Below are 26,136 nucleotides of genomic sequence, written 5' to 3'. Positions count from 1 at the left end.
TGTATAGCACAGGGAACTCCACTCACTTGGGTCACCACAGTGCTAGCGCTCTTCTGAAGTGAGGCAGGAGACATTTATTCTTGGTAGGGCAGGCTGGGTGTGGCAATGCAAGGGAGGGGAGCACCACTAGCCCAGGTTACTCTTTGGCAAGTGCATCTGTAGCCTGCACGCCAATGCCTGGGGCATCACTGTCAGACAAACATAAAAACCCAGAGGTCTCCTGTGAAATGAATGTGCAACAGGGGCTTTTCATAAACAAACCTGAGTCAGAGGATTTATGCAATGAACATCTGTGGGCTGAAGACTCATATATCAGTGCATGAAACCCCACATTAAAGCAGGTAGCAGAGAATGATGAATGCATCTGATCATCTCACACTCTGTGACACTCGACCTTGCTCTTCACTGTTGCCTCAGTGTGGATGATTATGGGAGACAGACTTTAGAAATAATGATGAAAGACCAATTATATCCTATCTACTCTGAAGTCACTAATCTTTGGTACCCAGGTGTGGGGTGCAGTGGGGAGGTCGGGAGATGGAAAGGGCTTCTCTGTGTTTCCTATCTGACCTTGCTTTTTGACCTTGCTTTGTGTTTTGTTTTAAAAGCCTGGACATCACGAGTTCATAATAGACTCTATCCCACAAAAGTTAGGGAGAATATTATATTCCCAATTATTTGATGAGAGCTATGACATTTGATTAATGACTCTGACCTAGCCTAGGATTATTCCAAAACAGGTTAGGAGCACTCTTGAAATTGCCAAAAACTAAAAGTGTAAGGTAGGCAATGGCCAACTCAAACAAATATTCTGCATGTTTGGACCTTGAAGTGAGAGTATGGAAAGGAGAGAGGGAAGTGGGGGAGGAAGGGATGGGGAAGAAGGAAGAGGAGGGTAGAGGGGAGGAGTCTGATGATTCCTTTGGTGATCCATTCCCTCCTTGAAGATTCTCCCATGTCTTCTCAGAAACCTTAGGCTAAGGACTGTACCTTCTTTCTCTTGCATGTGCAATCTCTCCTTCTTAACTGGATCCCTCCAATTGTCCTTTCCACACGCTCCTTCCCTAACATCCATTTCACGGGGTCCCTACTCCATTTCCAGATCCATGTTGGGCAGCTGATGAAAAACTTTGGGATAAACTCCAGAGAGGGAGGAAGGCTGACTGACTGCTGTGGAGGAAGAGAGGGGGTGGACATGCCGTGGAGGGGACATATACTTCGTTCTGACAAGATTATTCATGTAATCACACCCTGCAGAGATCACAGAATTTGGGTGATATATTTTTAAAGCACGGTAACCAGCACACACATGGGGGAATGAGAGAGATTCCCCCAGCAATCTCTAGATGAGCTAATCCAGTTGTGGCCTCAGTCATCACAGTTGAAACTCTTTTTTTTTTTTTTTTGAAGCCAGCAATAATTAGGGACCCTCGATGAAAGAATAATTTACATTGAGAAGAAGTGAAATAATGTTGAACCCTTAATTTTTAAGGTTTATTGATGGTATTTTTGCAAAGAAGTTGATAAAAGTGGTACTCTTTACTCAATCCTAAATCAGTTTCTCTCTTGTCACCTTTGGGTATTGGCCTGTGACCTCAGTCCAATACCATCAGGGTCTTCACAGATCTTTGAGCTCATTCATTTTTCGCTCTCATTCAAAAGTCCATAGCTGATCCTCTGGAAGTATGTAGTGTCTGCCAGAGCTTCTCAAGACACCTAAGACAACCTGGCTTCTCTTTTTCATTAGCAGCAGGCCCTCTGTTCACACCCCACCTTCCCTGATTGATTTCATAACCTCCATCCCACATGTGTTCTGTCTTTTCCTCAGAGATCTGGAATTTTACAAAACATTCACTTCTCTAGATAGGCTATTCCATCACTGAATTTACTGTGAGCATGTACCTCTGGTTACCTACACACTGCAGTCATTTCTGTAGATTTATTACATGTCAAAGAGCAGGAAAAGACCTGAGAACTGATCCAGCCCTGTGATAATCCATGTCTTAGTACAGATTGCTGTAAGGAACTACCATAGACTGGGTGGCTTAAACAGCAAACACTGTTTCTCACAGTTCTGGTGGCTGGACATCCAAGATAAAGGTGCTGGCAGATATAGTATCTTATGAGATCCGTCTTTCTGGTTTGCAGATGGCTGTGTCCTCACACGGTGGAGAGAGAGGAGGAGAGCAATCTTGTGTGCCTTCTTATAAGAGCACTGATCGCTTCATGAGGGCTCCACCCTCACAACCTAATACTTCTCAGATATCATTGCATTGGGGGTTAAGGCTTCAGCCTAACAACAACAACAAAAATCTGAATTTTTTGGGGGGGATGGACACAAACATTCAGTCTGTGGCCCTCAAAAAAGACAAAACTGCCCACCCCTGGGAAGTGTGTTGGAAATTTGTAGAAGTCTTTTGGATTGTCACAAAGGTTGGGATTTAGTGGGGATGTTAGACACGCTGCAGTGCAGAACCCGATGAAAGCTTTCCCCGCATGCTATGCAACTGTTTCTTCTTTTTTTTGACAGGAAAGTAGGATTTATTGGTGAGCATGAGTAAGGAGGGGACAGCGTCAAGGCTCTCACGAGTGCAGGGCCCACCATTTGTCCCGAGGGCCACGATTAGGGATGTATTTGATCCCATAGCCATCTGGGATGGGCCGCTTTCCTGCCACCATGTTTTCAAATTCATCCGCATTAAACTTAGTATATCCCCACTTCTTGGAGATGTGGATCTTCTGGCGGCCAGGGAACTTGAACTTGGCCCTGTGGAGGGCCTCCATCCCATGCTCCTTGTTCTGCAGCTTGGTGCGGATGGACATTATGACTTGGCCAATGTGGACCCTGGACACTGTGCCCTGGGGCTTCCCAAAGGCACCACGCATACCTGTCTGGAGCCTATCAGCTCCAGAGCGGGACACTACCTTGTTGACGCGGATGACATGGAAGGGCTGGAGCTGCACTCGGATGTGAAAACCATCTTTGCCACAGTTTTTCACCAGGCGCTTGTTGGCACAAATATGAGCAGCCTCCAGGGCTTCGGAGGAGAGCTGCTCAAACTCATCTGACACCGTGTGGCCACAGAGTGGGAACTCATCCACTTTTGCCTTCTTCCGCCCCAGGTTAAGAAGATACGGCTCGTAGCATCAGGTACCCCTCCGCAGAAGCAGGACTTTGGGTACGGCTTGTTCTTATAATACCGTTAACACCGGCAGGGCGGTAACCCATGGCAACACCAGGATCTTCAGTGGCACGCCAAAGGGAAAGAGCTATGCAACTTTTTCAAATGCATCACTGGACATTCATAGGATTGTTTATAATTATATATTCATAGGATTGATTCTAGTTTACCTAGAAACAGAAAATGTATTTTACACTGAAATTGCCAGATTATGGAAACAGAACATACTTTGCTTTCTTCACAAATTTCTTCAATGCAACTTGATCTGTTGGTCTGCATTTGTAGCTGTTGCATTTACAATGGTTCTACAGATAGGTATCCCTGACAGTATTGTTATATTATCTAGAGTAGTTGCCTCTGAAATAAATATTTTGTAATTAATTATAAATTATATAGTTTTCATATTAGAATTAAGACACTTGATTAGTTTTTTAACTGTGTCTGGAGATCAATTTTATTATTAACAGTTTCACTGCAAGAGGGCATTGCAAAACATTTGTTAATGAAGTGTATACTAGTTCTACATCCATTCATGAATGTTCCACCGTTTATTTTTTATTTTTTAGTTTTTTAAAGGATTTTCTTATTTATTTATTTATTTATTTATTTATTTATTTATTTATTTATTTTTGGCTGTGTTGGGTCTTCGGTTCGTGCGAGGGCTTTCTCCAGTTGCGGCAAGCGGGGGCCACTCTTCATCGCGGTGCGGGGACCGCTCTTCATCGCGGTGCGCGGGCCTTTCTCTATCGCGGCCCCTCCCGTCGCGGGGCACAGGCTCCAGACGCGCAGGCTCAGCAATTGTGGCTCACGGGCCCAGCTGCTCCGTGGCATGTGGGATCTTCCCAGACCAGGGCTCGAACCCGTGTCCCCTGCATTAGCAGGCAGATTCTCAACCACTGCGCCACCAGGGAAGCCCCCACCGTTTATTTAATAAGTCCCTTACTGATTTAGGTTATTTCTAACATTTTACTTTTACAAATAATGTTGCTGTGAAAAAGTTTGTATCCATCATTTCATATCTTTACAGGGTTTAAAATTTTTATTAATTACTAATTTTAAAAATCTAGAAAACTTTCATGTAAAAATCTAGGTTTCTGTCTTATTATAAAAACGTAACATATAGTCATCCTGGGCTCTTTCCTACCTGGTGACAATAATCTGTAACTAAGAAGTAGCTGCCTACTTTTGACAAAGTATATTAGTCTGATGGAGCTGTCGTAACAAACTGGGTGGCTTAGATAACAGAAATTTATTTCTCCCAGTTCTGGAGACTAGGAAGTCCAAGATCAAGGTGCCAGCAAGGTAGGTTTCATTCTTAGGCCTCTTCTACGGCTTGTAGGCCATCTCACTGTGTGCTCACACGACCTTTTCATTGTGTAATTGGGAAGAGGAGAGAGAGAGAGCTCCCTCTGGTGTCTCTTCTAAGGATGATAATCCTATTGGATAAGGACCCCACCCTTATGACCTCATTTAAACTTAATTACCTCCTAAAGATCTTACTTCCAAATACAGTCACATTGGGTGTTAGGGCTTCAAAATACAGATCTGGGGGCAGGGGGACACAATTCAGTACAGAGCACAAGTAATGTGCTCTCCAGCTGGCCACCATCCCCACTATTCTTTATGGTTTCCCTAACACTGAGGAGTATCAGTTTCCATTCGTCATCACACATGGGCTGGTGTATTTCTTCTACCAAATATAAGAGGGAATGAAATAGTCATTATGTATAGGTCTCTTTCAAAAGTGAGAAAATGCAAGAGAGATTGAGAGAGGCAAGAGTTTCAAGCAAATGCGAGATAACATATTTTGGTGTAAGTATTCTTACATGTTTATAGGCAAACTGAATGCAACTTTGTCAAAGAATAAAACTTAAGTACCCATTAGGAAACAAACCACTGGAACTGCTCAGACCCAGGCTGCTTTACATAGGCAGGTCATCTGCTTGGTCCCGTGGCAATAAAATCCTGAGCATGCATTTGTGTTTTTTTTCTTCTGCTCCTAGAAATTGCTTCAGGTCTGAGGAATCACTACTCCTTGGGATATGGATTGCCACACTCTCTTTCTTTATGCATTGCCGATATCACTGCATCTGTTTTCCAGTCTCATATATACTCTGCAGTGTAAGTGATGGAGGCCGAGTTCTTATGCAGCTGAGACTGAGCTGGCTGTCCTGTCCAACTGTGCAGCTCAGAAGGAAGCCAGGATATTTGTTGTTTGTTCATTTCCTTTCCTAAACACGAGCTTGTTGCTTGCTGCAGTGCAACAGGCTATGAATTCAAAATAGAACAGTTCCGTGGGTTACCTTTCAGATGAATGTTCACTTTTGACCGGTGACCCTGGAAGATCTAAAGCCACAAAATGGGGGAAGGGAGCACCTAGGAGAAAACAAGTTCCTTTAGAACTTCCAGAATTTCCAGTCAGAAATCCTGAGAATAATCATCTTTCTAGAGGCAAATCAACCCTCTTTTCAAAGTAAATAAAAGGGATGTTTATTAGAGTATATGCAAATGCAGAAAGCAACAGTTTTAAAGTGAAAAGAATGTGAACATGTTTTTTTATTTTCCAAGTCCAAGATTTCGTTTTTACTCTTGGCATGCCACGCAGAATGAATAACCTTTCTTTGGATTGATTCGCAGCAAAGGTGCAATTCCAACTTTAGAGAGGCTTGTCTTTTGTTCTGGGAGAAATGTTTTCCCTTTGCTGGTGTCATTTAGCTATTGCAACAGTCTCAGGGCCACGCCTACTCAAGTGTGAGAAGATTTGCCACAAGTCTAAGGAAAAAAGCACCAGCCAGGAAGAAATTTTTGTATCTTGGCTGACATTACGGTGTAGTAACTACTTATTCTTGCAGTGCTTACGAAGCCTGGGACACCATCTCAAAGCAATTGCTGAACACATATATAGTTCACCAAGTGCTTTATACATTTTATCTCACTTAATTCTCCAACAGTCCAATGAAGATGGAAGCTATAAGAGATTACTATTATCCCAAGATCCAGAGCTATAAGTGGCAAACCTGAGAGTCTATGTCAGACCTCTTTGTTCATTCCTTTTCTTTTTTTTTTTAATTGTGGAAAGAACACTTAACATGAGATCTGCCCTCTTAACACATTTTAAGTGTACAATATTTTATTGTTGATTATAGGTGCAATATACAATATAATAGATCTCTAGAACTTATTCACCTTGCTTGCCATTCCTTTCATCACATTCAGTAAAGACTGAGTTGATGATGTCTGTCTAACCCCAAAGCCTATGCCTCTCACCCAGAGATACTCTGCCTTTTAAATATTACTTTAGAAAGTCAAACCGAGACAGGCTAGGACCTGGGATCCTTTGTTGCAGTGCTTGCCCCTGGATTCACCTCTCCTCCAGCAACAAAATACAAAGAAACTTTATGGGACTAAAAATAACTGCGTGCATGCGCAGTTGGGACAAATTCTGGACAAAAGATACAAAGAGACCAAAAATACCCAACTGCCACTTTTGAACAGCCTGGAGCAAAAACAGGGTGTCGGGAGCAAAAGTAGGGGGCTGTGCGTGCCCCCTGCACGCAACACCACCTAAGGGGTGGGCAAAACTCCTAAGCTACCCCTCCGGCCAGACCCCTGCACACACCTGTACCCTCACCCCAGGTAAGGAACAAGCTTGCCCCCCGCTCAGGGAGCGAGCGAGCCAGGGAACCTGTTGTTTGTTCTCACTCCCCCCACCTGCTGCAGCCGGGGCCCCAGTAAAGCCTTGCCTGAATTTCTTATCTGGCCTCTAGTCAATTTCTATTGATTGGGGAAGGCCAAGAACCCTGGTCAGTAACAAAACTACAACAAAATGTTATTTTAGCTCCTACACAACCTAGTATTGTACAAGTGAGAGCTAGTGGAGTCATTGGTGCCAAAAGTCATTCACTGTGAAGCAATCTTAACAGATCAAGCTAGGAAAATTCCCTTTAAGTCCATTTCTTGGGAATGGAGATCATCCATATAAATACAGATCACTCTTACACCTACCACTGGGCAAGCATGTTTGTCCCGTGGCATCATTTGGTCCATTTGCAAATTATGAGAGAGAAGGAAAGGCAAGGTAAGCAAAAAGAAACAATATGTTTATGGATTCTGTGCAAGGTGCTAGTGGATTTTGTTTGGATCTAGTTTGATTTTCTCTAGGCTGTCTTCCTGGTTTAGGAAGCCAAAAAAGAGCAGAGAAATTCAACATAAAATTAAAAATGGGTGAAAACTTGTGACTCTTAAGTTAATAAGACCAAAAATACATTTTTTAAAAAAAAATTAATTTACTTATTTATTTATTTTTGGCTGTGTTGGGTCTTCGTTTCTGTGCGAGGGCTTCCTCTAGTTGCGGCGAGCGCGGGCCACTCTTCATCGCGGTGCGCGGGCCTCTCACTATCGCGGCCTCTCTTGTTGCGGAGCACAGGCTCCAGACACGCAGGCTCAGTAGTTGTGGCGCACGGGCCCAGTTGCTCCGCGGCATGTGGGATCTTCCCAGACCAGGGCTCGAACCCGTGTCCCCTGCATTGGCAGGCAGACTCTCAACCACTAAGCCACCAGGGAAGCCCCCAAAGTACATTTTTAAACGAAAGAGATTGAGCTTACATTGGGCTCAAACCCACTCACTTTCTTTAGCAACAAGAAAATTGAGAGGCTTGGGGTACAATACATTCTTCCGTTATTCTTAGGTTGCAATCTTAGTACTATATACATATAGATATTTCTTTGTATTTTGGGGTAACTTTTACGATTCCCTCTAAGAATGTTAAATTAAAAATTAAGCCTTTGTAGATAAGTGAAAGCAGATCACCTTACAGAAGAAAATCCATCCAATGAAATAACAGTGAATTGACACATACACTTTAATGTAACAATGACTGTAATGGCAAACTCTTCCTCCTTAAGCATGGAAACAATGGTGTGCAAAAAGTATCTGGATCTTTCTTACATGATAGGAGTAGTGGGAAAACAGGTCAAAGAATAATCATTCTTCTGTTAGGACACAGTAACATGTTTGGATTCTGAACATTGTATGTGTGTGTACCACAAAGAAAGAAGAGGGGGCTTCTGAGAGATTTCCTTTCTGATTTTCTGGAAAGTCTTAAATTCGGATATTAAGTTCCATAGCAATACTATTTCAGATGACATAAAAATTGGCATGACCAATTTTTGGATTAAAAAAAAAGTCCACAGTTATCACTGACTTTGCTGTGCTTGAAGCATGTGATAAAAGTGGAACAGAATCTCCTTGCTGGCAAGGAAAGCAGTTTCCATTACTTCATACTTGCATTCTCCACCTTTCCCTTGTAAGAGGAAAGGATGCTGAGGATGAAACAGCAAGCAGTCTAGAATAGAAAACCAGCACTTAAAGAAATACATGCTCATTATGAAAAGTTTTCAAAATGGAGAAAAATACAAAGAAAAACATTGCCAAAAATTCACCTTCCGAAGATAACTGCGATTTTCATGTTAGTTCTTTCCTACCAGTCATTTTACAATGTTCTTCACGTTTTTGATAGATTTTACAAAATCACTATTTGTGTTTGTTTCAAAACTAACACGTGAATCATAAAGAATTTATAGAAAACAAAGAAACAGAATGGAAACAAACCATTGTCCAACAGTTAACATTTGAGGGTATATCAATTTTTCCATACTATATATTGAGTACTTATGTGCTTCAGGCCAGTCTTCTAAGCACTACTCATGCACTGTCACATTTAAAGTGTACAGTTTTGCAGTAAGGTATGTATGGTTATTTCTGAGGTTTGAAAATATCAGGCTCAGGAATGAGCAAGGTCAGTGAGACTGAAAAGCCTTTGTTCTTATCTGGCAGTCCATGCTACACTGGAGCAGCTTTCAACTCCTTTTTTTAATCACCTAAATACATGTTATTTATTGAAATGGAATTATTTCCATTACTATTTGTAAATTCTCTGTTTAATTTAAAAATCCATTCAATATTCTTTTACAGATTCACTTTCAATGACTATAGTGTTTCCGTTTATTGAAATACCATAATTTATTTAGTGATTCCATATCGTTAAATATTTTGGTCAGTTCTAATTGCGCTAACAAACGATGCTAGAAAGAAATCTGTAATTCAAAAATAATAATTTCACATCTATAACTTATAGAGTTATAATTCATAGATGCGATATGCCAGCATGAAAGGACATAACAAAGTTTGTAGAGTTTTGACAAAGTGTTGCCAAATCACTTTCCAAAGAGATTGCACCAATTTAAACCTGAATCGGTGATGTGTGAGTATGCCTGCCTCTCCACCGAAATGGAGCGTTAGTGTTAATGTTTCCCAATGTACTTTTGCATTTATTTATATAGGGTTGTAAATTTTTATTATGTATTCGTGTCCTCTGCCAATACTTCCACTGGAGCTTCTGTGCTTTTAAGAGCTCATTTAATCCTCCAACAATGAAGAAGTGGAATGAAGGTGGAAGTTATTAAGTAACTGTCCCACGATCCCAGAGCTATAAGTAGCAGAACTGAGACTCTAATGCAGACCTCTTCATTCATTCATTTGTTCATTCTTCATTTTATTTATTCATTTCACTGCATTCAACAAATATTAAGTTGATGCTTTCAGATCATCAACTCAGTTTTCATAACATTTACTATTAAATAGTTCACCTTTTCCCCACCTATTTGCATTTCCAGAAAAACCCTGTAATAAATCCTTATATACACATGTATCTGTTTCTAGATATTCTAATTGGGCCATGCAGCTGCCTATCTGTTTATTTCTATGCCAGTATATAGGAGACACTTATTATTTGCCAACATAGCTTTCATTAGGGCATCACCCCTCCCACCACATGTGGTCAATCTTGTCCTCTGTCCTCACCTGACACAAGAGGGACAGGAGTCCTGCATGGGCCAATCAGAACTCCCTACACCTCTGGTCTTAGAAATTAGTCTCTGGGCTTCAAAAACTGGCATGTGACTCAAGCTGGGCTGTGGGGTTTTCAACTGGAGGAAATGAAGAAGACTGTCCCTGGCATTTGTAATCTGGGTGCTGGGCTATAGCCCACATGAGGGCTTTTGGCACTTACCTTCCCAGTCTCATGGAGGAAGCCCGTCTGCAGAGGGAGGGAAGGAGGACAGTACACAGGGGGAGGCTGAGGCAAGGGAAGAAGCAAGAAGCCTATCCGCATTCGGTCATGCTGGGTTCCTAGTCATGGAAATCCACGAATTCCGTTCTTTTTGGATTAAACTGGTTTGAGTTTCTGCTTTAGCAAGTCATGTCTGTCTTAAGTGTTTCATAAATGATATGGGGGCTATAAAAATTTAAAGCAGTGGTAACATCTGGGAAAATGCATCCTCTCCTCTAATATTAGTCCCCTCAAAACTCTTAGTCCAAATTTCCGTATCTATAAAGTAGAAATCATAATACTCAGCTTACCTATTTTATAGGAAGAGTATTTATAGATAAGTGAATAAATATATATGAAATCTAAAAACACTATAAAATGTATTCTTTTAATCAATGGCATATTTATTTTTCTTAACTTTGTAGGTCTTATTTGAGAGAAATTACTTTCATGTCTCTATCTATGCTATAGCCACCTAATAGGTTCATTATGGTTCATAAATGTATTTTATAATTAGATTTCTACAACGACAACCCTAGTCATAAATATTAGGAAAGGAACCAACTTGTATTATGTCTTTCTATACGTGTAAAAATCACCACAAGAAGAAAAACAAGTGCTTCAGTATTTTTTTTCACCATCAGCTGCCCAGTCCAAGAAGTATTAATGGAGAAAAGTCTCAGTTGAATGGTAATGTCAACTGTCGCATCAAACCAGATAATAACAAAGTGTCAGTGTAACTCCAAGGTGTCTAAATGTTCAATGTGTTAAAAGACTGGCTTCATTCACAATATAGCTCTTTACAGTAAAGTCCATGGCCCCATAGTTCTTAAAGAACAGAACAAATAGTTGAAAATGATGGTTACATTTTAAGTTTCTCACATCTTAGAATAATTAATGTGTATGTGAAGAATTTCTCTAAACTGATTGAAACATAGGCAGAAAAATGTCTGGTTTTTTTTTTTTAATCAATCATTTCATTTTACTGCCACCAGATATACTGGTTCTGCTTTATTCTCATGAGAAAGATTTTTGCTTGAGTCATAGCAAATTTGCTGAAGAACATCATGATATTTTAACATAACAAGAATGTCTACTTTTAAATCTCTAAAATTAATTCCATCCTCCCTGAGGAAAGACAAATGGAATGGCCAGGTTCCACACTCTGAAGTACACAGAAAAGACTGACAAAAGCGTTCCTAGTCTGAAGCCTTGTTGCTAGCTTTGTAGGTTTAATTGCTTGCTCATTTGTTTTAAATCTGAGATTATATATTCTTATATATGATACCTTTTAAACCTTGAAATCATATTCCAAGGGATGAATAAGGTTTATATTGTCATGTTTGATGGAAAAAGAACAGTTTCTGCTCGCTTTCATCTCTGTGGTTGGTCATTAAAGAGTGTAATTAGTCAATATCTGTGACTGGCCTGCTATATTCAGATTGAATAAAACTTTTTTTTTTTTTTGGAACAGCTATTGTGTGTCTAGCACCACGTTCTCAATTATTTTATCTCAATCTTGACAATCACTTTATGAGCGGAGTATTGTCACAGTCGTTTTAAATGCAGGAAGTTGAAGTTTAGAGAGATTTGTCCAAACAGCCAGCACTGAGATTAGTCATTTGTGCAAAGTCACACAATTAAAAAGAGTCAGGATTTCAACTCAGGTCTTTCAAATTTATGATGTTTGCCCTTTTGACTCTCTTCCCTCTGATCCCTAAAATTGTGAATAATTGAAACTATCACAGAGGACATGTGTAATAATGTGGATGGATCTCAAAGACACAATGCTAAGCAAAAGAATCCAGAAACAAAAAAGTACATACAGTATGAATCGTGGGTATGAAATCCAAGTTCAGGTTTACTCATCTTTACTTCCTGAATAGATCAGGGTGATGGTGGCCTCGTAGAATGAGTTTGGGAGTGTTCCTCCCTCTGCAATATTTTGGAAGAGTTTGAGAAGGATAGGTGTTAGCTCTTCTCTAAATGTTTGGTAGAATTCGCCTGTGAAGCCATCTGGTCCTGGGCTTTTGTTTGTTGGAAGATTTTTAATCACAGTTTCAATTTTAGCGCTTGTGATTGGTCTGTTTATATTTTCTATTTCTTCCTGGTTCAGTCTCGGCAGGTTGTGCATTTCTAAGAATCTGTCCATTTCTTCCAGGTTGTCCATTTTATTGGCATAGAGTTGCTTATAGTAATCTCTCATGATCGTTTGTATTTCTGCAGTGCCAGTTGTTACTTCTCCTTTTTCATTTCTAATTCTATTGATTTGAGTCTTCTCCCTTTTTTTCTTGATGAGTCTGGCTAATGGTTTATCAATTTTGTTTATCTTCTCAAAGAATCAGCTTTTAGTTTTTTTGATCTTTGCTATTGTTTCCTTCATTTCTTTTTCATTTATTTCTGATCTGATCTTTATGATTTCTTTCCTTCTGCTAACTTTGGGGTTTTTTTGTTCTTCTTTCTCTAATTGCTTTAGGTGTAAGGTTAGGTTGTTTATTTGAGATGTTTCTTGTTTCTTGAGGTAGGATTGTATGGCTATAAACTTCCCTCTTAGAACTGCTTTTGCTGCATCCCATAGGTTTTGGGCCATCGTGTTTTCATTGTCATTTGTCTCTAGGTATTTTTTGATTTCCTCTTTGATTTCTTCAGTGATCTCTTGGTTATTTAATAGCCTATTGTTTAGCCTCCATGTGTTTGTATTTTTTACAGTTTTTTCCTTTAATTGATATCTAGTCGGAAAAGATACTTGATATGATTTCAATTTTCTTAAATTTACCAAGGCTTGATTTGTGACCCAAGATATGGTCTATCCCGGGGAGTGTTCCATGAGCACTTGAGAAGAAAGTGTATTCTGTTGTTTTTGGATGAAATGTCCTATAAATATCAATTAAGTCCATCTTGTTTAATGTGTAATTTAAAGCTTTTGTTTCCTTATTTATTTTCATTTTGGTTGATCTGTCCATTGGCGAAAATGGGGTGTTAAAGTCCTCTACTATGATTGTGATACTGTCAATTTCCCCTTTTATGGCTGTTAGCATTTGTCTTATGTATTGAGGTGCTCCTATGTTGGGTGCATAAATATTTACAATTGTTATATCTTCTTCTTGGATTGATCCCTTGATCATTATGTAGTGTCCTTCTTTGTCTCTTGTAATAGTCTTTATTTTAAAGTCCGTTTTGTCTGATATGAGAATTGCTACTCCAGCTTTCTTCTGATTCCCATTTGCATGGAATATCTTTTTCCATCCCCTCACTTTCAGTCTGTGCGTGTCCTTAGGTCTGAAGTGGGTCTTGATTGTAGACAGCATATATACGGGTCTTGTTTTTGTATCCATTCAGCCAGTCTATATCTTTTGGTTGGAGCATTTAATCCATTTACTTTTAAGGTAATTATCGATATGTATGTTCCTATTACCATTTTCTTGTTTTGAGTTTGTTATTGTAGGTCTTTTCCTTCTCTTGTGTTTCCTGTCTAGAGAAGTTCCTTCAGCATTTGTTGTAAAGCTGTTTTGGTGGTGCTGAATTCTCTTAGCTTTTGCTTGTCTGTAAAGGTTTTAATTTCTCCATCGAATCTGAATGAGATCCTTGCTGGGTAGAGTAATCTTGGTTGTAGATTTTTCCCTTTCATCACTTTAAATATGTCCTGCCACTCCGTTCTGGCTTGCAGAGTTTCTGATGAAAGATCAGCTGTTAACCTTATGGGGATTCCCTTGTATGTTATTTGTTGCTTTTCCCTTGCTGCTTTTAATATCTTTTCTTTGTATTTAATTGTTCATAGTTTGATTATGTGTCTTGGCATGTTTCTCATTGGATTTATCCTGTATGGGACTCTCTGTGCTTCCTGGACTTGACTGACTATTTCCTTTCCCATATTAGGGAAGTTTTCAATTATAATCTCTTCAAATATTTTCTCAGTCCCTTTCTTTTTCTCTTCTTCTTCTGGGACCCCTATAATTCGAATGTTGGTGTGTTTAGTGTTGTCCCAGACGTCTCTGACACTGTCCTCAATTCTTTTCATTATTTTTCCTTTATTCTGCTCTGCAGTAGTTATTTCCACCATTTTATCTTCCAGGTCACTTATCCGTTCTTCTGCCTCAGTTATTTTGCTATTGATTCCTTCTAGAGAATTTTTACTTTCATTTATTGTGTTGTTCATCATTGTTTGTTTGTTATTTAGTTCTTCCAGGTCCTTGGTAAACATTTCTTGTATTTTCTCCATTCTCTTTCCAAGATTTTGGATCATCTTTACTATCATTATTCTGAATTCTTTTTCAGGTAGACTGCCTATTTCCTCTTCACTTGCTTGGTCTTGTGGGTTTTTACCTTGCTCCTTCATCTGCTGCACATTTCTCTGTCTTCTCCTTTTGCTTCACTTACTGTGTTTGGGGTCTCCTTTACACAGGCTGCAGGTTTGTAGTTCCCATTGTTTTTGGTGTCTGCCCTCAGTGTGTAGGGTTGGTTCAGTGGGTTGTGTAGGCTTCCTGGTGGAGGGGACTGGCACCTGTGTTCTGGTGGATGAAGCTGGATCTTGTCTTTCTGGTAGGCAGGACCACGTCCAGTGGTGTGTTTTGGTGTGTCTGTGGACTTATTATGATTTTAGGCAGCCTCTCTGCTAATGGGTGGGGCTGTGTTCCTGTCTTGCCTGTTGTTTGGCATGGGGTGTCCGCCACTGGAGCTTGCTAGTCGTTGAGTGGAGCTGGGTCTTAGCACTGAGACGGAGATCTCTGGGAGAGCTCTCGCCGATTGATATTATGTGGGGCCAGGAGGTCTCTCGTGGTCCAATGTTCTGAACTTGACTCTCCCACCTCAGCAGCACAGCCCTGACAGCCGGCTGGAGCACCAACACCCTGTCAGCCACATGTCCAGGTATCTGGGGAGTTTCTTGCCTTTTGGGAAGTCTGAGGTCCTCTGCCAGTGTTCAGTATGTGTTCTGTAGGAGCTGTTCCACATGTAGATGTATTTCTGATGTATTTGTGGGGAGGAAGGTGATCTCCACATCTTACTCCTCTGCCATCTTGAAGGTCCTCTATCCCGTGGCAACTTCTAACAGGCAGAATAGTTCTCAGAGCTTTCTGAGATGCTCCTCCCAGGTTATAATCCTCAAATTTGGCTCACATAAAATTTTTCCATTCTTTCTTAGATCGACTGATTTTTTGTCAATAATATGAATACTTCCATAAACATTACTTAGTATTATTTTGTGTTTTTAAAATTATCATAAAAAGTATCATACTGTACAGCTATAAAAAAGAATTGTTTATATATTGAGCTGTGTTAAATTCAATTCTTTTTCAAAAAAACCAAAAACCAAAAAACTTGAGGCATTTTAAAATTAAAGATACCACACTTAATAAAAGAAAAAGTACAAGATCAGAACCAAGGGAAAAGGGAAATGTCAGCATGCTAAAGTAAGGGTTAGAATAGTTGCAATGTTTGAGAATGAAGCAGTGCTCTGAATAAAAGGGCATTAAGTCTTTTTAGTTTTGGAAAAAGATCAGACTCTTTGGGGGAATCACATTCTGATTCACAGAAGGTCACTTGGTGTGTAATACACTTAAATGCAAGTAAATCAGTTGCCCTTCCATTGATTCCAGCAGCCATAAGTAGAAACCAAGCTGTGTGGACCAGAGCCTTTTTATGCTTGAAATAGGAGCCAGAAGCAAAACAAAGCAGAAAACATCCAGAAGTGGATCTAACGGGCTTTGTTTTGAGAATCAGTTTAAGGCAACCTGTGTCTTTATAGTAGTATATCTGCAGCATAACTTGGCTGTCCACACACTGTGAAATGATTTTAAAATTTGTAGCCATAATTTTAAGTAGGAACAGGCATTACTTTCCTGTTTACTGAGCAAAGAAACTGGCTAGGCTGACTAGAATGTTTAAGTGACTGATGCAACAATTGCTACTGTTTCAGGCTTCCGTTAGATACTTGGAACATTATCATTGGTTTTAAAAAGGAAAATGGTTTGGAACACTGTATAAATAATATTATTCTACAATGAGACATTGCCTTCTAAATCTATAGCTATTTTTTAAAATCACGTGGAGAATTGTGTTCATAATATGGGGAAGCTATACTTTTTCAAGCCTCTTTATTTTGCTGTAGGGTGAAATGAGCTCAAAGAAAATTCAACTTCAGATATAGTTAAAGAAATTTTAAATTAATAAAATTATTTTTCAATTTTTGAGAAGAGCTTGACGATCTGTATGTTTATGTTAAGGGTAAAATTAGAGTGAGCAGCTCTGTTCCTTAATCATGAAATGGAGCAGGACCCTCTGGGGCTCCTGGGCATGGAGCTAATCAGGGAAGGGAGGGAGTGCAGAGACAAGGGAAGAGCAGCCAAGAAACAACAGTGCAGCCTTGGGGCAGGGTTCTGGTGCTGCCTCAAGGGATACACATAACAATATCTTTGAGCTCTTCTGCAGAACTAAAACCCCCCACGAATGGAAGATGCTAATTACTTGATGAAGCATTCTTCAGAGAAGATCAGGAGACCCCCTGAGGCCAGATGAAAGGCCCTGACCCTTACCAGCAACCCCGCCCTTGAACCATTGCTCTAAAAAACTCCTACCAAATCCTCCTGAGTTGGGACACACAGTTTCAAGAGCAAGAGCCCGCTGTGCCCCCCTTTGCTTGGCAAAGCAATAAAGCTATTCTTTTCTACTTCACCCAAAACTCTGTCTCCAAGAGTGGATTCAGCACTGGTGCACAGAGGCTGAGTTTTCGAACTCAATCACACTCATTTCGACACGAACAGATTCTCAGCCACTTAATTCACTTTACAAATATGTATTGACTTATTGACAACCTACTATGTGCCAGGCATTGTGCTATGTGTGACAAAGACTCTGCCCTTGACCCAGCTCTTGTCAGGGTCCACTAAACCCTCAAGGCCCTGTGCTTGGATTCTGTCCTTTATTGGTAAGAATCTTGCTGGGGCAGTTTAGTGAAAATCCCCCACCCATGATATTGGATCAAATTCTCCATCCCGCCCATCCTCTGGAGGTATCTTATCACCCTGGCCTGCCTTCAGCAAGATTCCTGTTGAGTTGGTCTAGCAATAATGCCCTAGCCTGATGTTTTTCTCCCACTAATTTTCCATCCGCTGACCCCCACCTTGCTCCTTGGCGGTAAATCTCCACTTGTCCTTGTTGTATTTGGAACTTAGCCCTATCTCTCCTCTACTACAAAACCCTCTTGCAGTATTCCCCCTGGATAATGCCTGCCTTATCATCTTTAACAAGTGTCATGTATAAATTTTTTTCTTTACAGAAACAGTAAATCCTTGCACTCATGTGGTTTAGAGTCTAGACAATAAGCAACCACATAATGAATCAATGACCATTTTGCTAAGTACCATAAAGTAAAAGTTTCCAGTGCTAAATAGCCATATAGGAGGAATATTAACTTAGTCAAGTATGAGGAAGCATGTTTCTGAGGAAAAGCCACGCTTGTTAAGACACACTGGTAAGTAGGAGTGACCGAGGAAAGGAGGCCACAAGGAAGCGTGTTTCAGGTAGAGGACGTGGCAAGTGCAGACTCGCAGGTGGGATGCCACCTGGCCTGTCTGAGAGCTGAGAAGGGCAGCATGGCTGGAGCTTCAGAAACAAGGGACACAGGTGAGTCATATCAAGCTGGAGAAGCATTGGCCATAGGAAGAATTTTGGATTTCATTCTGAGTGATCCAGAGGGGGTGATATGATCAGATTTGCCCTTTGAGAAAGACTATCTTATTACTCTGAAGAAAATGGATTGGGCAGGACAGCCGGAGGCAAGGTGAACCATTTGGCCAGGACGGCCATAGCCGGAAGGACAAGGCCCACAGCAGGGGAGAGGGAGAGGCGTGGATGGATTCAAATTGTAATTAGGAGGAGGGGTCAACAGGACCTTGTGACCACCCAAGGTCTAGACCAAGTAACTGTCACAGGGGATGACAGTATTCAGCCAGCAACGGAGGATTACAAGGATGTGAGGGAGGCAAGTGGATTTGGAGGAAGGTGTGCAGTGGGCCTCATTGGAATTCTACCACAGCTTGCAGACGAATCCTAGAAGTTGTGACCAGGGCCAATACCCTATTTGCCTGTGGCCACCAGATATGGGCAGCAGCAGCGGGTACAATGATGACCAGCGATAGCAGGAAGTGAACATAAACCAACAAACCCTCCTCAGGATGCCAGAGACAGGAGCCTGGTGTGTGCTGTGCGTGGACCCACTGACCACCTTGGTCCCAGGGCCTCTCCCGCCGTGACGTGGCAAAGGGCCAAAAGCTGGTACTTTTCTCTCCCAGCACGTGCCTTGTGGGTTTAGTTTGTTGACCTACAGGTGCCTCTGGGTCTCCCGTGAGTTTCCAGTTTAAAGGTTGAAATCTTAAGCCACATAGCAAGAGTGTGGACAGCTAGAGAACTAAAGAAGGTCTGAGGAAAACAAGAATTGGAAGAAACATAAGAGATTATGAGGAAAGCACCACAGAACGTTTTTTTCAGAAACTACCTTTTTCATGTTTAAATTCTTTGGGGAAAAAAATGCAGTTATTTGTTTAACAGCTCAGAAAACGATTGATCGGATAATGCATCAGAATCAATTTCCACTCCTGGGTGCCAAACTATGGCCCACTGCCATCTCTGTGACCTCTGGTCACCCTGCTTCAGCCACGCTGGCCTCTAAACACATTCCTGCCTCAGGGCCTTTGCATTTGCAGGTCCTTCTGCCTAGATGTCTAGATGGACACTCTCTATTCCTTTGGGTCTTTGCTCAACTGCCCCTTCTCAGTGAGGCCTTCTCTCTCTTAACTGGCCCTCACACACCATGCCTCCCCCACTTCTGGTGGCCCATCCCTCTTTTCTGCTTTTTTTTTCCATAGCAGTTATTATCATCTCATACAATTATTTTTATTTGTTTGCTTATCTCCTTCCATCAAAATGCAAGCTCTGTAAAAGGCAGTGATTTAGTTTTCTATGTCTCCAGGTCTTAGAACAGGGATTCTCCCAAAGTAAACCCTTAATAAATACTTACAGAATAAATGAATAATCCTTTAAAGCACAGGATACTGATATAGCAGTTTTAAAACCACGCTAATGCCTATGGTTTAATAATTATTTTGGTATCAAAGAGATTACTGCTTTGAAAAGAGAACACAATTATTTTGAAGCAAACAGGTTAGAACCAGTTAGAGCCCCCTGTGCACTCAGCTAATGCTAGTTGAGGATGCTGTGGGCAGATAGATGGCTGGCAGCTGGGAGCAAAGAATTCCCAGTGGGCATTCGTCCTCTTGCAATCCCTCCTTGAAAATCAGGTGATGTTAGTCATAAAAACAAGGCTGAGTTCTCTTGACTTTTTTGCCATTGTTGTGACAAGGAGATCGAGCCATCACATCATTTTAATCATTAAAGGGCTCCAGGAGAAACGGTTGGTCTCAGTGACTGCTCTGCATGACAGGGTAATGACCAATGCCTCCTCAGCGGTTGGCTGTGTTCCATATTGACTAGGTAATAATCTGCTGCATGCAGCTGGCTGGAATAGATTAGAATGGTGAGCACAAGACACAGACTAATCAACGAGAGAGATACGCGCCACCCTATCGGAGCGTCCTTTGGGACTGTCCACAGTCACAACTGTCATTCTGAAATCCTGTTGAGTCCAGAGAACGCTTTATTTGCAGGCTGGTTCATGCTTTCAAAGGTGGTGTTTGACACAGTTAGGGAGACCTTATCCCACAGCTGCAACCTGAATTTCTTGATAAGGCACCTAACTCATTTAGGTGTTCTAGAAATTGGGAATTTGTGTTCTGTTCATCCATTTTGCCCGGGAGAGGGATGTAAGTGAATGTCCTGGTTCCTCCTGCCTGGAGTTTATCTGGCCTGAGTAGGGCATACTCAAGGGAGGAACTTATACAGAGGAGTCAGTCCATGTTTTACAATGAGATTTCTAACAATATTCAGGGATGCCGTGTCAACGAAGGCCAGAATCTAAACTGACGGGTGAGCTAGTCCGATATCAAAAAAGATTATGAAGGGATAAACATTTGGAAAGTACGGTAAAAATAATAACTCTTAGAAATGTAAATCCAATAAACTAGAGAGATGGAGCTTAGATAAATAGAACACCATGTGAAAAGATCCCAAAATTCTCTAGGGGTCAGAGAGATGCAAATTAAAAGAATAGGAAGGTATCATTTTATACCCTTCAGGATGGAAACAAGAAGGTCAAAAAGAGCTAGAATATTTGTCGCTGGCGGAGATCTGGACAACAGAGTGTTGTTCCCCAATGCCATTGGAAATGTAGTGTTACAACCTTTTTAGGAAAGCAAACTGGCCACTTCCTATTATAAGTGTAATTACACATATCTTTGATCCAGCAACCCTGCATAAAGCCATGCATTATCCTAGGTCCTTTCTGTGATAAGCTGACTAACCCAACACACAAGACTATTACATAGCTTGCAAAGCTCTGTAGTAATAGAAACATAAAATTCTGCTTATTGGCATTCTTAGGTGCTCTAATTTTCAGGGACCAGATCTGTTTGGCTTTTTAAAATTAACTTACATCTTTATTGATTCAGGGATGCTGAAAATGTTGTCAGTCTTCCAAATGCCAAGTGAGACTATTTGAATTTAGGGGGAAAAAAACCCCAGAAAAAAAAGCCAGGTCAGAGGCATGAAACCCAGCACACCCAAAGGACTGCTGCTCATCATTGTGTGACAGTTTTGAGAATCAAAATGAAGAATGGTCAGAAATTGACTTGGGACTGCATTCTTCATTGGTGCTATCAAAATGCAAAGTCAGAGTGCCAGAAAAATCAGAATTGAACTGTTGAATTTATTTGGGTGTCTAGTTTATATTAGGTTTAAAATTGTATTGGGATACAAACTTTGTTTAACTTATGTGTCAGGGAAATGCCACTGACAGGTAACTGTGCCTGTTCCCTACCCTTACACAGTCCGGAAGACAGCACTTAGCTGATGCAATCACCGGAGGGTAGCAAGACCTGAGCCACAGATAAACTGGCTCACTGCCAAGGTGAGAACAGTGTTTCTTTTTGCACCTAATAATGAAATACTTTATTCTGCACCAAGGTATCTGGAAAATGAAGCTGCATTTGGGGCACATTACAGATGAGGAATGATCTATATACGGTGAGTACAAAACTCAATTACAGAATTATTTCCTAGTATTACCAGATACTCCATTACCAATGCTTAATTGAAAGTAAAACATGATTTGCCACACTAGAAGGCTAGAAGTGAAATATGACAGAATTTAAACAGGCAGATATAAATGTAACACCTATCTGTATTTTCTTTTAAAAGTTGAAAAAAATCAACTACATGGAAGAGCTCTGGCCTTAAGCACATTTTACCCAAAATCCAACCAGAAAGCCAGTCCATTACTTTTTCTTCTTTTTTTTTTTTTTAGCAATTCATTGTATGACTCATTAATTCAACTACTTAAGGAACATTTATCAAGCACTTAATATGGGCCAGACATTGACTTGGATGCTGATACTACCAAAGGGAACGTAAGGATGTTGTTTCTGAAGGGTGATACCCACTGGATATTGAGGCAAAGTCTTCAGTGTATGAGGGAGAGTGACCAGGAGGTTTGTAGAAATAATAAGTGGAGTGGTCTGGGTGGGTAGAGAGAAATGGCATGGCCTTCAAGGGAGCAGGAGTTCAGAAGAGATCCTGGGAAGAAGCAGGGTGCTGATTCCACCTCTCAGCTCTGAGGTCTCCATGTTCATACCACTCCAGGTGCTTCTGGTACAGGTGGTCTGAAGATTACCTTTTGTGAACAAGAAGAGCTCCAAATTTGAGAGGCTCCCAAAGGCCGATTTGGTTAGGCCATGGAGGGAAAGAAATAGTCCATTCCAAGACATTTGAACCTCTATAGCAGGCTAACAGTTCTTCTAGCCTTCAGCACTACAGTGAAGAACAACTCTCTGACCTCATGGGGCTGATATTTTAGTGTGCTGAATAGAGAATAAATATGTAAACAAATAACTAATAGAATTTCATTTAGTTATCATTATTATTTAAAAAAATAATAAAAACCTGGGAAGGGATAGAGAATAATGGGATATAAAGGAAAATCAGAGTGGTTAGAGAAGACCATACTGAGAAGATGATATTTGAGCAGAGAAAGGAATGAAGAACAGGAGAAAGGCGTGCAGATAACTGGAGATATAATATCCTAGGTGTAGGAAATAGAATGTACAAAGACCTGGAATTTGGAAAGTGGCATGGAGGCCAGGGTAGCTGAAGCAGAGGGAAGAGTGGTGAGTGGTGTGCTGGAACCAGATTGTACTGGCTCAAAAGAGCCAATTGTTGACTTTTCAGGACTTTTGCAAACCAGTGTTAAATTATATAAACTTACAGTTAAATACATCCTATTAAAAACAAAGGCAATAAATACTCAAAACTCATCACTTCCTAATTATCTTGTTATGTTTTACTATTATCTATGTTCTTGAGTTTATTTATGTCTAAGTATCTATAAATATACTATATAATAGTGTGCTACTGCATGTCTGTCCCCAACTCTGCATTTAGGGATGTCGAGTTGTTAGCTTGAAATCACCCACGGTGGGAGAATTATACCGTAGAAATTAGCAAGTGCTACAAATCAGAGCTTGATCTACCTTTTGTTGATTGTCTAGACTTAAGAAAGATATGGAGAAAATGTTAAAATGCAGATGAACTTAAAAGTGTTTCATGCTGCATTTGAATAGCACTGAAAAAATGAGAAAATATTCTTTTAGTGTTTGAAAACTATTTTCCAGTTCAGCAAAGAAGTCACTCAGGTCATTGACACATGGCACATGGGTGAAGTTCTAACACCCATCTTTGTTGTTTTACTCTATCTTACTTGTTAACACAAATGAAAATATTAACCAACATTCATGTCAGAACTGTACTTGGAGAGATAGTTATTAACCACTAATTTGAACACAGATGTGGTAAGAAAGAACCAAATTATACAGTCTTATAGGCCAAGGTAAGGATTTTTATATTAATTCTGAATTAATTGGAGGGTCTGAATTGGAGGGTCTAGGACAGAAGAATAAGATGATCTGAATGCTGTTCTAAATGGATCATTTTGGTAGCTGGGGATTAAATAGAGCATAGGTGGACAAAAGTGGAAGCAATAAGCTGAGTTAGGAGACCACACAATGGCTTATACCAGGTAGTCATGGTGGAAGTGTTGAGAAGTGGTCAGATTCAAGCTATATTCAAGACAACGTCAACAGGACTTGCTGATGATTTAGTTGTGGGCTAGAAGAGACACAAAAGAAATCATGCATAACTGCAAGGTTTTGGTTTGAGCAACTGGAAGAATAGTACTACTATTTAATACTGGGAAGTAAAATGAAGCAGAAATAGGTTGAGGAGGGGGTTGGAGCAGAATCAAGAACTCTGTTTTGGACATTTTTAATTTGGATGCCTATTACATATCCAAGTGGAAATGTTGAGAGTGAAAATGTAGGGATTGTGTTTTCCACAGAATAAAGATTCTAGGGGACTTATAGTAAAAGGCAATATGGGAAGGATCTATCAAGGAGATGATGAGAAAGGAAAGATCCCAACTGACTAATGTGGCTTATATCTTGCATTGTGTCTAAAGATGATAAGAGTTGAGGCATTGTGGGTAAAGCTGACCATATATATATATACATATATTTGTTTGTTTGTTTAAGTCCCAGCAATACCTGGTGAAAGAAAGAATTTAGTCACCCGAGGAAAAAGTCAGCCACAGCTTGGCTTGATTGTTCTGCTGAAGAAAGCCTAGTCTAGGTAGACAGTGTAGCAAAGGGATGTCTATTACCTCAACCTCTCACTATATGTAGAAAATACAATCCAATATCCCTTTTGGACCCCAATATCCTTCCTAGATTTAGAATGTGTATGTGCTGTACTCTTTCCCATTCCCTCCATGCTCCCCTCATCTTGCTCCCAGGCTTAATTTAAGTGCTAGCAAACACAGCCATGCTGACCTCACAGCCCAGTTAATTGAATGGAATTTAGAGCCCAAGGCTGACAACATCTCGTGAGGTTGGGTAAGGACATGGCAGAGATGACTGGTGACGTTTGTAAAGAAAGAAGGTGTGAGATGCCCATGGTGGTGGAGTGATGGAGTGCTGTGAAGAGGACTAAAGAGAAGGAAAGCAAAATACTATGCCTGGAATGAGCACATCTCATCTGCCCCACTCCTACCCTAAAACAAGCATCAGCATTCCTGCCCCATGTCTGGGGTGGCTCATCAGACAGAGACTCCAACACTTTCGGATTCCACAGCATATCAGCTGCCTGCCTGACTCAGTTGTGCTTGCTTTTATCTCTTTACTCCTAGACTCCTGCCTTAATACTCCCGTCTCAGTGGCTTCCTTTGAAATCATTCAACTTGGCCGTTGTCTGGATTTCCTATTGGAATTTTGGACCATGACACAACTGTCTAGATTTTGGCTTTGCTTATTCCTTCAGTTTCAGCATCTGCTCTCTCCTCTAATTAGTCCTTTCCTCTCCCACCAGCATTACCAAAGGGAGGACTTTCTGCCAGAGCCCCAGACTCTGCAGAATTCATGCCTCCCCTTCTCATCCACCCGCTCCCATGAGATAAAGAACCCCTTGCCATAATGTGGAGTACCTGTTATGTTTAGAAGATTAAGACTAAACAGGCAGTTAGTTTAGGGCACAGTTTCTATAGATGGTCAGAATTATTTTTAAGCTAATCAAACAAGCATTATGATGCTGCCATGAATACTCAATTTCCAACTCCTTCTTTCTCCAAAACTGTCACTCAAGATAAAGAGGAGCCAGGTAAATGATGAAAATATGAGTATCAGAGCTCATGCCTGTTATTTTTGGAGAATGAGGGAAGGCTGCTCCAGTCAGTTGAAATTTATTCAATTTTCTTATTTTTTATTTTTCCACATTCATTTCTATTTTTTTAATTAAAAAAATTTTAAATTACTCTCTTTTGAAAAAAATATTTATTTATTTATTTGGTTGTGTCAGGTCTTTGTTGCAGCACATGGGATCTTTTAGTTTCGGCATTCGAACACTTAGTTGTGGCATGCGAACCTTAGTTACGGCATGCAGGATCTAGTTCCCTGACCAGGGATCGAACCCAGGTCCCCTGAATTGGGAGCAGGGAGTCTTAGCCACTGGACCACCAGGAAAGTCCCCATATTCATTTTATTTGTTTCAAGTATGGTTTACTTTGTACAACATTTGTAAGAGGGGTGGAAGATGGGCAGAAAGAGACGGTAACAAGCAGCTTAAAAATGTAATAACAAAGGGTAATATAGTAAAGTTTGCCTTTGAATTGTCTATGGTATCCTTACCACAAAAAAAAAAAAAAAAAAAAAGCCAGGGCAGAAGGAAACATTTAGAGTGATGAATATGTTTATTAGTTGATTTCGGTAATGGTTTCATAGGTGTATGCATACGTCCAAACTCATCTTATTGTACATTAAATATGTGCAGTTTTTGGTATATCAGTTATACCTCAATAAAGCTGTTTTTAAAAAAGAATTATATAACTGAATCGCCGTGCTGTACAGCTGAAAATCACACGATATTGTAAATCAACTATATTTCAATTAAAAAAATTTTTTAAGAATTATGGGAGTTGGAAATGAGCTCAGATTTGAAACTGTTTTTATTCTTTTATTGAACAAACGTTTATTAAGGGCTCACCGTGCCAGCATTGTGTTGGATGCTGGTGCGACAATGAAAGCAAGGCAGACCTTCTCCCTGACCCTTATGTCTATCAGAGAATACAGAAGACATAATAAGCAACAACAATAATGTGCTATGATGGGGAAGTCGGCACCATGGAAATGTGTAGC

At 40.4% G+C, this 26,136-nt stretch overlaps 1 pseudogene; it reads right to left on the bottom strand.

Annotated features, from left to right (window-relative positions):
* Positions 1 to 2,583: 2,583 nt before the first annotated feature.
* On the bottom strand, positions 2,584 to 18,094 carry LOC103007739 (60S ribosomal protein L10-like; annotated as a pseudogene).
* Positions 18,095 to 26,136: the final 8,042 nt, after the last annotated feature.

The sequence above is a fragment of the Balaenoptera acutorostrata genome, chromosome 6, assembly GCF_949987535.1.
Source record: "Balaenoptera acutorostrata chromosome 6, mBalAcu1.1, whole genome shotgun sequence".
Lineage (NCBI taxonomy): Eukaryota > Metazoa > Chordata > Mammalia > Artiodactyla > Balaenopteridae > Balaenoptera > Balaenoptera acutorostrata.
Note: the sequence above shows the minus strand (reverse complement) of the source record. Positions and strands in the feature narration are given on the sequence as shown.